Genomic DNA, 13,098 nt, shown 5'->3' with positions numbered 1-13,098 from the left:
CAAAAGACAGTATATTTTTTTGGCATTCCAACATATGTTTGTGATTTGTTATTGATAAATGACACGTGTAAAATATAGATAACAAGATTCAGGACCGAGAAGACGGTTTGATAAATTGACCCAATTTATCAACGTTAGAGATAAAATTGCTTTTGGCTTCCAACGTTAGGGGTAAAATTGCACCATTTTAGACGTTAGGGATAAAATTGCTCCTGACCCAAAACATTAAGGGTATTTTTATACCTTAACCCATAAAAATATAATAAGATTTTTATTTTTATCATTATTATATTAAAATAATTTAATAGTTGAATTTAATTACTTGTTTTTCTTTTTTAGATTCATATTTTATTTTTAATATATCTGTATTATATTACGGTTTACATTTAATATCTCCCTTTTTGTTGCAAAAAAAACACCCAATTTATTCTTTTTTTATTAGGGTTATTCACGTTTCTATGAAATCTCCTCTCTCTCTCTATTGCCCACCTCTCAGGACGAGAGCGATTTGAACGTTGCTTCCACCATCTCCACCAACTGGTCCATCGACCACTATGTTCCCTTTCTCTTCTCTATTCTCAATTGCATTACACTCCCCCTCTCTATTTTTGATTTTGTGGAAGCCAGCGCTAGGAGGGGATTGAGCGAAGGACACCATGGCTTGTTCTGCCATTGCCTCCATGAACAACTCCGAGCTTCTTTCCGGTAATTATGGGTCCATGCCTATCAAGGTTGCTCTCCGTTTGTTTATTCATCTATTTATTTCGTTATTGTTTTCCACTTTATCTCCTCGCCATGTTCGTGTAGAGTAAAATTTTAAGATGCTATAGTAAAATTTTACATTTATATCTGAATTTTTTATAATTGAAGATGCAAATTCTTCAGGGTTAAGAGTTTAGTTTCCACAGTTCAGATTCACCCGCACTTACTAAGTGGTGCATTCTATGTTTATGCGTTTGGTGTTTTTTCTTTCCTAATGGGTGAGGTAACCTGGACTGGGTTCTCAATTTAATTGCTTAAGGTAATGAGAGTGAAATTTTTAGTTCATATGTTGTTGTGATGCCAAACACTCTGCAGCTTTCACTCCTGGTCTGAGGGAATCAGAATATGGTGTAAAAATAGGCTGCTTTTCATCAATAGTCTCAGGGATATGCCGACACTTGGGAAAGTAGTTAGAAAAATCACTGCCCACTCCTTTGGGGAAAACAAGTAGCAACTGGAAGCAAGCCAGGGAGTCAAAAGTAGGCAAGGGATTCAAAACATGGAGTTCCTCTTTCCATCCAAATAGATGCATCTCGATGAACATTTCCATTTGCAGAACAACAGCAAGCCCGTCTCTTAGTTATGGTCCAACTGGGTGTTGGGTGTACTGTTTCGTACGGGTTTGGGCCCTTTACCTAGTTGCTGCCCTAGGAACCAGAGCATAAAATTCAAATTATATGATTGATTTGGACTGGAAGTGAAGCATTGAAATCTTCCTACCCAAGTTTTCTGTTGCAATTAATTTTAATCACAGTAAGTTTTTAAATCATTATCATGTTCACTTTACAATTAAACATGATGTGTTACATACATTCCCTGATACAGAAACATTTCTATGCATTGAGAAAGAGATATGCTACCACTCAACACTATTTATTCATATATATCCCTATCTTGGATTGCAGCTGGCAGCTTAGGCCAAGTTTACAAAGAACATGTGAAGTATTCTGGACAAATTGTGGCTGATAAGGATGCTGCAGGAGGGGCAGAATGCTAGGAGATTTAAAAACTTGTATACTAACAAAGATGATAGCCTTGTTCCTGATGTTTTTTTTTTGTCAAATTTTGATAATGGAATGGGTCGAGGAAGTAAAATTGAATGAGAAAGTTGCTATATAGAGACAAGGTTTGAAGGTTCTGGATCTAGTGAACACTAGTATACAAATTAAACCCATTGGAACTCAGGTATTTCTTTGTTCAATACCATTTGAGTGATGGCTTGTTCTGATTCTTTGGTTCCTCCTCTTTTTGTTCGTGCTCCCCTCTAGCTCATAGATTGTCTATGTTTATATATCTTTTTGTTGGTTTTGATTTTTTTATATATTTGGAAATGGATTGAATGGGTATGAATTTTTGTTGTAGGACTCTGATTGCGTCCAAGATTTCGATACTTCACTTTGATTTAACTATGTACAACGAATAAGTATTTGAATGGATTTGTTAATTAGCATCTTTGTAAATGATGTTGTGTACAGGTCATTAGCTTTCTGGTAGAGGTAAGCAAGAATGAATAAGTGTTTGATATAAATGGGATGGATTTATCATTATGCTCCAAAGAAAGCATCTTAACTGTTACACATACTTTGTTTTGGTTTTGAATTGTTAAAGAAAAGAGTTTTAGAAGGACATGAGATATTAATGTGTCCTACTTACAATTGGTATTTTTGAAACTACAGGTCAATCATATTGACATGAAGGTGAAGAATGCTTAGGTATCTATAGATGGTTTGAATCAAGCATGTGCTTACGAGTTTAATATTTGAATCTATAAGGTTAGATGATGAGGACCTAAGCAAGGTCAATCATCATTCCCTTATCTGTAAGTTCTCAATTTAATTGGGGTTGTAGGACTTGATGAGCCTAAAATCCATTTCTTCTATGTTCATTCTTATGTTTTCACAATATGCATCGTGTTTATTATATTCTCATCATAAAAATGATTATATATATTTTTTTGTTAACTACTTTAATAGTTTTTTTGTGAAGTTTTATAATTTGTGTATGAAGCATAAAATATTTTACCATGCAGGATGGTGATTCATATTAGCATGGATGTATTTAGCAAAAAAAAGGTCTCAACTGGAGCATGGCTAGCATGACATTGTGCTGAAGTAATTTCTGACAGCGGACACACATATAGCATTAGAGACATGCACTTTTCCAAACAATATAGAGCCAATGGTGGAAAGCGTCCATAGCAAAGGCTATTTGAACAAATTTGTAACCACATTAATTTTTAATGAGACATTGTATTGTCACAATATATATTAAATAAATGACAATTAGTATTTTGTTAGAATAAAATAAGTTTCCATGATGAGTTTGTTGTCTCTATTTAATATTCTTCAGTGACAAATCAATGTTAAAGTGACAATAAATTTGATAGATATAATGTCATTAAAATTCTATAATTGTAGTTTAATAAAGATATCGTCACCTTAACTATATATTTCGATGACAAAATTTGAATTTTGTCATTTTAATATTTAGGTTTATGACAAAATTTTAATTCAAGTGACAAAAAGGATGACATTTATAATGTCATTTTAACTCTATAATTTCAATCTTATATTAATATCGTCACCTTAACTATATTTTTAGATGACAGAATTTGAATAACGTCATTTAAATGTTTATATTTATGACAAAATGAAGTCTTACATGACAAATTATTTGTAATAACAGTGACAAAATAAGCGTCACTAAAATAAAAGTGTATAGTGACTCATGTTTTTGTTCGTCATATAAAAGCAAATCATTTATGACAAAAAGAAATTTCATCACATATACATAATACCACGCTCCTACCGTGACGATCGATATGACGATAAATTTTTGTCACCTATTATATATTGTGACGATAAACTATGTTTTCATGACAATTTGTGTGCGTCATACAAGACCGAATTTCTTGTAGTGTTAGTAACTAATATGCTATTCATATTAATCCCAACCGTATTGCCCATTAGTTTATGAAAACATGAGTTTACTCATCCAATTATCATAATCTAATTTAAGTATTACCCCATATTCATGAAAAAGATTTTCGACAATTCAGGTGTTACCATAAGACCCCGAGCTTGAGTTTACTCAACAACCCAAAGGCCCTCAGTACTGCTGGCTGAATTATAATATTAGGGAGGGGCAACCGATTTTAATAACTTGCTTATTTACTTAACTTTTAATGAGGGATTTTATTTTAGGTCTCATAATCTAACTTAGTCTTTATTTGCTTTAGCATACATCAGACACATACATTGGCGTTATGGACATATTATCTAAATTATTTCGTCAAGCCAGAGACGGAATAAAAGGCCAAACCTAGGGAAATACTAACTATTACATATTTCTCTTTAGGTCCTCTGTCTTCTCCATGGCGCCTTGAAGTTACAAATTAATTTCTATTCTACTAAAGAAAACTTCAATTAAATTGAAGGGAATTAGATGAGAGGAGAAATTACAATAGATAGTAGAAAGGCAGGACTCGTAGGCCCTATTTCAAAAATACCAAAAGACTAAAAGAGGGTCCAAATATATCCATAACTCCAAATATGCATAGACTCAATTAAATAAATTTAATTGGTTGATTACATAAATACTTTATGTAATATTTAGGTTAATCACATTAACACATCAAATTAACTTTCATCCAATTTTACTTCTAAAAGTTCCGTATCTTCTATATTAACCTTTTAGATTAATATAACTATACAAAACTTTAATTTATGCATGTCCCAATTATTTTGATTTCAATTCATTTAATACTTTTGATTTACAAATAGGTAAAACACAGGAATTTTCATATGCACCTTAATGAGCAAGTGAATTTGCTCATTCACCGTTAGATATAGGCTTATTAAATCTAAGTCTTAGGATGCTTTGAATCTCCACCTTAGGATTCTAATAAGCCTAGATCTAACGGTGAATGAGCAAATTCTACATGCTCATTAAGGTGCATGTGATCAAGACTGAGGTAAAACAAACTTTTAAATAAATGCTCATTCGATAATCAAAACAAAAAACTATTAATTTCTGAAACATATATATATATATATGGAAGAGTTCTCAATGGTGAGTCTCCATCCATGGAGACTATTATATTTTGAATAGGTGACCTGCTATAGCAGGTTACCAAAAAGTTATCAGGTTACTTAAATGTATATTTATCTCTCTATAATAAATGATTGTCCACATTTCTCAAAAATACTCTCTCTCTATAATAAATTCATAAAAATAATGTGTACATGAAATCATTTAAAATTATATATGAAAATCATTAAAAAAAAACTATATTATTCTTCATCACCCCCATTTTCTTCTATTACAGCCGTTGTTCCCCCCTCCCCCCCCCCCTCCCCCTTTTCTTCTATTCTCCATTCGCATATCTATATTGGCAATTTTTAAATTTTTCTAATATTAATAAACAGATTTTTAGATTCAATACCATTAATGTTATTATGCTTTTCAATTTTTTTTTATGAACTAGTAATTCCACTCAGAGTTTCCATTATAAACATTCATAATAAATTGGGATAAAGTACCAAATTAGGCTTAAGGTTTTTGGAAAAGTACCAATTTAGGTTCAATGTTCAAAATAGCACCAATATAGGCTTAACGTTTGCAACATAGCATCAATTTAGGAATTACTAATAGAATGTGACACGTCATCCGTTAAGTATGTCAATTCAGCGCCACATCACATAAGGTACCAAAATAGGCCTAAGGTTTATAGAAAATATCAATTTAGGCCATGAGTCATGGAATCATTGATGAAAAACAAATATAAGATCTTAATGGGTAAGAATACTAATTAATTGTATTATAATAAATATGAAAATAGAACTAAATAAAAAGATAACTTATAAAGTTAAAAGGGAAAGAATATAATATTATTAATTGTGACGTTTAACTTAAATTGGATATATTTTATAAACGTTAAGCTTAAATTCGTATTATTTTGTAAACGTTAAGCCTATATTGGTGCTATTTTGTACGTGAGACCTAAATTGATACTTTCTATAAACCTTAGGCCTATTTTGGTACCTTGTATAACGTGGCGCTGAGTTGGAAGACTTAACGGATGATGTGTCACATTCTGTTAGTAATTCCTAAATTGATGTTATGTTGTAAATCTTAAGCCTAAATTGACGTTTTGTTGTAAATGTTAATCCTATATTGGTGCTACTTTGAACATTGAGCCTAAATTGGTACTTCCCCAAAAACTTTAAGCCTATTTTAGTACCTTATCCCTAATAAATTCCAATTTTAGTTGAACAAGAAGCATTCATCCCACAAAAATCACTTGAATTCCTCACAGAAGATTCATTACTGTGAAATCCAATCTTCAATTCCCCAATCCAAAACCATCGGAACATATTCCGGTAACCCGTAAATATCGATTGTATTATAACTAAACCATTCCTTATCAACAATAAATTTAACTCTACAATTATCATTTCCTTCCCCAGAATTAATCCCTTTTAACGATGCATTCATCCCTCTTAACCGGAATTGTGTGAATCTGCGTGCGACCATTGCTGATAAATAGTCAGAGATAGGGGGTGGCACTGGATAAATCCGCGATGACACTGGATAAAGTTACGGTATTGTTACATTACGTTACGTTACGTTATGCTACGTTAAGGTACAATGCGCTAAGTTACGTTGAACTACTTTACGCATAGTTGAGTTACGCTACGTTACGTTATGTTAGAGATTGTAACCTCAATGATTATATATAAATAAATGAAAGTTTAAAGAAATAAAAAAAAACTAAAGATTTAAAAATTCAGCTTACAATCCTAAGATTTATAGATTGAGCTTACAATCCTAAAGATTTATAAATTGAGCTTGCATTTATTACATTACATCATGTTACGTTATAATTTGAGCTTTTATTTATTAAGTTATGTTACTTGCGTCACATTAAGTTACGTTACGTTACGTTACGTTACGTAATGAAACATAAAGTAACATAACGTAACAATACCTAAACATATAAGATTTACATAAAGTTCAAATGTTTTACGTAAAACTTGATTTTTCAGAATGTTAATGATTTTTTTTTTGTAAAAATACAACTTTATGTTAGTTAAGTCCAACTTTATATAAATTATCTCTAAAGATGTGAGATTTACGTAATGTTCAAAAAATTTACATGAACGTAACATTTTTCGTGAAAGTTAGTGATTTTGATTTTGTAACATAATAACTTTACGTAAATTGAGTTTATATTAAAATGTTACGTTACATTACGTCACATTAAGTTACATACCATTACGTTACGTTACGTCATGTCAAGTTATGTTATGTTAGATTATGTTATGCTATGTTAGATTACTTATATTACGTTACATTAAGTTACATTACACTAAGTTACGTTATGTTACATTATGTTAAGTTATATTAGGTTATGTTATATTACGTTATGTTACGTTACATTACTGTGAGCACAGACTTTCTAGACCCTCGTGATGAAATTATAGTTGCCTTTGCTTATTACGTTACAGGTGGATCCCGCGTTGCGTCACGCGGAATCACGGTCCGAAATCCAATAAAAAAAGGGTTAGAAACGACTTCTTGTCTTAGTAGTCCGGAAATGTGGAAAACTGAACGAGGTACAAACCGATTTCAGAAACTCAAAAATCCAAAACCTGAGACTTCTGACATTTATCTGTATTTTTATTATTTACATCATTCTCGCATTATTATCCATATTAGTATATAGTTTACCTAATTTTTGTTTTACTTATTATTATTACAAAAAAAAAAATAAATAAATAAGAAGAGAGGCTGCAGTTTTTTTTTAGAAAAGAGAGCAAGAGTGGGCTGGCCGAAATAGGACACTGCTAAATGGATAGAAAAAATGGGGATAGAATGGATAGAATGAGTTAAAATATCATAATTACCCTTCATAAAATAAAATTAGATTTTCGTTTATATATTTGTAGTCATGGGAACTCATAAACTAAAATAGTATTTAATGTACTAGTAGTATTGAATCATTAATAGAATATAAAAATACACAAAATAAAAATATTTCAAAAGGGCATTTTGGTAGGATTTTTTTTTCTATCCCTTCTATCCGGATAAATTCTATCCGGATAGCTTTTCCCGCCGAAATAATAGGAGTGGGAGCTAAGAGAAAGTGGCGGACTTATTTTAGAAATTGGGACAAGAAATTAATGAAGAGATAGGACTAGGCAGACAAGTGAGAAAATTGAGGGAATGGACCAAAGAAAGAATAAAGGGAGATCAGAGAAGGAAAAAAAGGAGGCGACACACATCAAACTCCGAAAACATTAGTCCAAATGCTAAATTGACCCACCAGTCTTTAGATTTGAGTAAAAACCCCTTTTGGTGTAACCTTTGGTGGATCAATTAGCCGAAATAAATAAGGTGAAGTTCAAGTATATGCTCTTTTGACAATATTTTGCCCAAAAACACTCAGAAACGGCTAGAAACTACAAAAATAAATAAAACGAGTGCGAAAACTAAATAACAAGTACAAACACATAAAAGTGTGAGAAAGGCTAGCTTATTAGTCAGAAACTAATCAAAACTACCCTAAAAACCGTACCTAAAGGGGTTTTTGACCCCTATCGTTACGTTCAATAACATGACGTTACGTTACGTTACGTTACGTTACGTTACATCACGCCATATTACGTTGCGTTATGTTTCAGTTTATTGATGTTTCAGTTTAGTAATATTTCAGTTCAGTGATGTTTCAATTGAGTAATATTTTAGGTCAGTGATGTTTCAGTTCAGTGATATTTTAGTTTAGTAATGTTTTGAGTTCAGTCATGTTTTAGTTTAGTAATGTTTCAGTTTAGTAATGTTTCAGTTTAGTAATGTTTCAGTTCAGTAATATTTCGGTTACAATCCTAAAATAGTGCAATTTTGCCCCTAACCTTGGCAGTGAAGAGTAATTTTACCCATAACATTGACAAAATTTTAAATTGAGCTTATAATCCTAAGGATTTAGATTGAGCTTACAATCCTAAATATTTATAAATTTAGCTTATATTTATTACATTATGTTACGTTAGGGCTTGTAAGCTAAATGATTTTTTGTAAATAAATGAAAGTTTAAAGAAATAAAAAAACCTAAGGATTTACAAATTTAGCTAATTTAGGTTACGTTATGTTAAATTGCGCTAATTTATGTTACGTTATGTTACGTTACACTAAGTTGAAAGCTTAAAGAAATAAAAAAACCTAAGGATTTACAAATTGAGCTTACAATCTTAAGGATTTTCAGTTCAATGATGTTTCAGTTCAGTAATATTTCAGTTCAATGATGTTTTAGTTTAGTAACATTTCAGTTCAATGATGTTTAAATTCAGTAATATTTCAGTTTAGTAATAGTTCAGTTTAGTAATGTTTCAGTTCATTGATGCTTCAGTTTAGTAATATTTTAGTTCAGTGATGTTTCAGTTCAGTGATGTTTTAGTTGAGTAATATTTCAGTTCAATGATATTTCAGTTTAGTGATGTTTCAGTTCAGTAATATTTTAGTTAAGTAATGTTTCACTTCAGTGATGTTTAAGTTTAGTGATGTTTCAGTTCAGTAATATTTCAGTTCAATGATATTTTAGTTCAGTGATGTTTTAGTTCAGTGATGTTTTAGTTCAGTGATGTTTTAGTTCAGTGATGTTTTAGTTCAGTGATGTTTCAGTTCAGTAATATCTCAGTTTAGTATTATTCAGTTCAGTAATGTTTCAGTTAAGTAATGTTTCATTTCAGTGATGTTTCAGTCTAGTGATGTTTCGGTTCAGTGATGTTTCAGTTCGATAATGTTTAAGTTCAGTAATGTTTCGGTTTCGTAATATTTCGGTTCAGTAATATTTCAGTTTAGTGATGTTTCAGTTTAGTGATGTTTCAATTCAGTAATGTTTCAGTTCAGTATTATTTCTATTCAGTAATGTTTCAATTGAGTAATGTTTCAGTTTAGTGATGTTTCAGTTCAGTGATATTTTAGTTTAGTAATGTTTCAGTTCAGTGATGTTTCAGTTTAGTAATGTTTCAGTTCAGTGATGTTTCAGTTCAGTAATGTTTCAGTTCAGTGATGTTTCACTTCAGTAATGTTTCAGTTCAGTAATATTTCAGTTCAGTAATGTTTCAGTTCAGTAATGTTTCAGTTCAGTGATGTTTCAGTTCAGTAATATTTCAGTTCAGTGATGTTCCAGTTCAGTAATATTTCAGTTCAGTGATGTTTTAGTTGAGTAATATTTTAGTTCAATAATGTTTTAGTTCAAAAATATTTCAGTTCAGTAATGTTTCAGCTTAGTAATGTTTCAATCCGGTAATGTTTCAGTTCAATGATGTTTTAGTTCAGTAATGTTTCCATTGAGTAAGGTTTCATTGTTGGTCCCTTATAACGTAACAAGTTAGTTCTAAGGGGGGGGGATAGGAACTATTTAAAATTTTGCACGTTAAGGCTGACATCTTTTTCTTTGAAAAAGGTTTACACAGCGCGCTGAGTGAACTTAAGACACTAGCTTAGTCAACTGGTGACTAAGTCAACTTCTTTCCTTGAGTCAGGAGATAGCACTTGAGTCTATTCCTGAACTCAGATACTCAATGCACACAACTCAGCGTGACCTCTTTACTTAGTCAGTTTTTAAGCAAGCAATATATATATAAGGAGTTTAAGGTTAGAGAGATGTTACTCAGCAGATTTATCTAGGTTCGGCCTCTATGCCTACGTCCTGTCCCCAAAACACGTTCCGAGCTTTCGAATTCTCTACTGAGCTCTTTAAAGGTAGAACACCAAACCTTTTACAACTAGAAGCTGAGTATAACAAGAGTACCTTCCTCTATACCTCTACTCACTCCTATTCTACCGCTGAGTACTATAACCGAGTACTCAGCCTCTCCTTTCTATTTCTAGAATTGATAATAAGATTGTCCTAAACAACAATTGCTAAGACACTTTAGATGATTGGAAATCACTCTAGACTTTTACACAATAATCTGGAAATTGGTGTAAGTATTTGCTTTGCTTTTTCTCACAGAACTTCAAGTGTGAATTTGGTCAGCGTAATGGCTAGTTGAAGATCTGCATCGAATGAAGCAACTGAAAGGCCTATTTATAGTGACACCTGAGGCATTCGGTGATTTCGAATTTCGAAATAACCGTTGGAGGGAAAACGGCTTCATGTCGTTGTCACTCAGTCTACTTAGTGTCGTTGGCCAATCAGATTCTTGCATCTTCTGTCTCTGGTCAGTGATGAGCAGCTTTTGGTCAGTCCAGCAGAATGTCTCTCCTTTTATGGCAAAGTCAACTAGACAACTTTCTGTGTCTTCTGAACTTTACCCGAAGTGGAAATACTTTGTCTGGAAGTTGCTCTTGCTCAGCTGCTGTCTTGTACTCTTTGTCATTCAACTCAGCAGCTTCGTTCCGAAGTAGTCAAGGAAGGTCTTCTCGATCCTTCTTATGCTGAGCTGCGTTTTATCAACAACGACAGCGTTTTGCTTACACGGGCCGAGTGGTCTTGATCTGTTTTGACTTGGGCCTTTGGCCTTTTAATATTTGTGTCTTATAAACAAGTAACTTAACATTGAACAAACACATTAGTATAATAAATCAAAGCATTTAAACTTAGTGTGTTTAGAATATTTTTAATCATATACTTAAATAATTTTGTCAAATCAAAATCATGTGGAAAGGTGTTTCAACAAACTCCCCCATTTTGATGTTGGCAAAACTATTCAGTGAAGAACTCAGTGTTGAGCTCCCCCATGATAGTTGACCTTTTATAACTTAACAAACTCCCCCGTAAGGGTTGAGCTACTGACTCAGTTTTACTCTAAACATTTTAAGGTTTAATTGAGTAAGCCCTAGGTCAGTTTTTTAGATAAAGGTCAGCTCATGGAACATATTCTATTAACTCAGTTTTAAGCGGAAGATTTAGCTATCAGAGAACGCTGAGTATATTGTTGTTCAATGAGTCTTATAAGACTGTGTTTTATAGCATGCAAGACAGTGTTAACAGCACACAATCAACAGATATTGTAAATGATAAACAGTTGATGTATTTGAAGATGCGAAACATAAAACATAATAACTCAGCATCACATAGGATTTTAATCAAGTTGTATAATAATGCAGGCATTGTATTAAGTTAAAGTAGTTAGCATACATAAGCAAAATAAACATAGAAGATAAAACTAAGAAGTGGAGCTAGCTAGCTAGTTCTATTTCTTTTTGCCCTTAAGCTTTTGTTGACTACTTCCAACAGCATCCTCTTGCTGAGTTCTTCTAGCTTGTTCTTTCTCCCCCGTTTTGGCAGCATCGGGAGGAGGAGGAGGAGGCCTAAAGGAGCTTGTTTGGACAGCTTCAGTAATTTTAGCTGACATGTTTTTAAGCTTGAGGGTGCTTGCATTTATGCCATCAAAAATAATGACACCCTCTTCCAGTACGTCTTTATCAACCTCGATGTTGGATGAGCTGAGCATGCTCAGCACATATTCTTGTGATTTGCCTACCCAAGTGATGGTGTCCGTTAGCGCAGCAAATTCTTGATGAAACATTCTCAGCAGTGCTATGTCATAGTACTGACGCTGGACGTTGGAATGATGTATATGGGTGAAGGTACGTTGTGAGTACTGGAGAATTTCATTCTGCTTTAGTTGGTCAGTTTCCATTTCTTCCTTGTTTAGATTCAGCAAGCGAACAGCTTCGCCGATCTGCTCAACTGAGCATTGAGAGTAAGAGGAAAGCTGATGATTGGTCTTTTCTTGTTCAGTCTTAAGCTGGGTGAATAGTTGCTGAACTTCGGCAGAAGTTGCATACCCAAAGTTCGCAGCTGACAAGGTTTGGAATTGTCCCTGAAGGGAGTTGATATGTTGAACCATGGTCAGCTGGAGTTCAGCCAGCTTTGTTATGGACTCCTGCCTTGGTTGTTGAGCTTGGATAGTGGTCACCACACTCAGCATGTCTTTTAGACCTCGAACCTCGTTGAGAAGTTGAGTGACTTGTGAGAGCTGAGTGGACTCATTATCGGCAGATCCAGCAGCAGTTTCTGAGGTCTGATGAAGGTATTGGATCAAGGCCTGTGCCGAGTTGATGATCCTTCTACCAGACTCAGTGGCAGTGAGATAGTTGAATGATCTTTCATCAGTTTCACCAGTTGGTGGAGGTGTTAGGTTTAATTCAACATTTGAAGTGCCAGCGGGTTCAGTGACTGGTCTTGGTGTGTCAACCTGCATTTGTTCTGTTGGTTTGGGAAGTGATTGATAAGCAGAGTTGATGAGAGGTTCGAAGTCAGGCTGAAGCTGACTTGTTGGTGAAGGTGGGATAAGTTCAGTGTTACCAGGAATTTCAGTATTC

General features: G+C 33.2%; 1 long non-coding RNA gene across 3 annotated transcripts; it reads left to right on the top strand.

Moving 5' to 3' along the window:
* Window positions 1-434: 434 nt before the first annotated feature.
* LOC136201391 (uncharacterized) lies at window positions 435-3,100 on the top strand. 3 transcript variants are annotated; one of them, XR_010673812.1, is made up of 3 exons: window positions 435-1,515; window positions 1,668-1,947; window positions 2,439-3,100. It is a non-coding gene; the product is annotated as an uncharacterized lncRNA (long non-coding RNA). The 3 variants fall into 3 exon arrangements; XR_010673811.1 differs by having other exon boundaries at window positions 1,668-2,581; window positions 2,792-3,100; XR_010673813.1 differs by having other exon boundaries at window positions 1,668-2,474; window positions 2,792-3,099.
* Window positions 3,101-13,098: the final 9,998 nt, after the last annotated feature.

Source organism: Euphorbia lathyris, chromosome 7 (assembly GCF_963576675.1).
Source record: "Euphorbia lathyris chromosome 7, ddEupLath1.1, whole genome shotgun sequence".
Classification (NCBI taxonomy): Eukaryota; Viridiplantae; Streptophyta; class Magnoliopsida; order Malpighiales; family Euphorbiaceae; genus Euphorbia; species Euphorbia lathyris.
The sequence above is the reverse complement of the archived record's forward strand: the minus strand, read 5'-3'. Positions and strand labels throughout refer to the sequence as shown.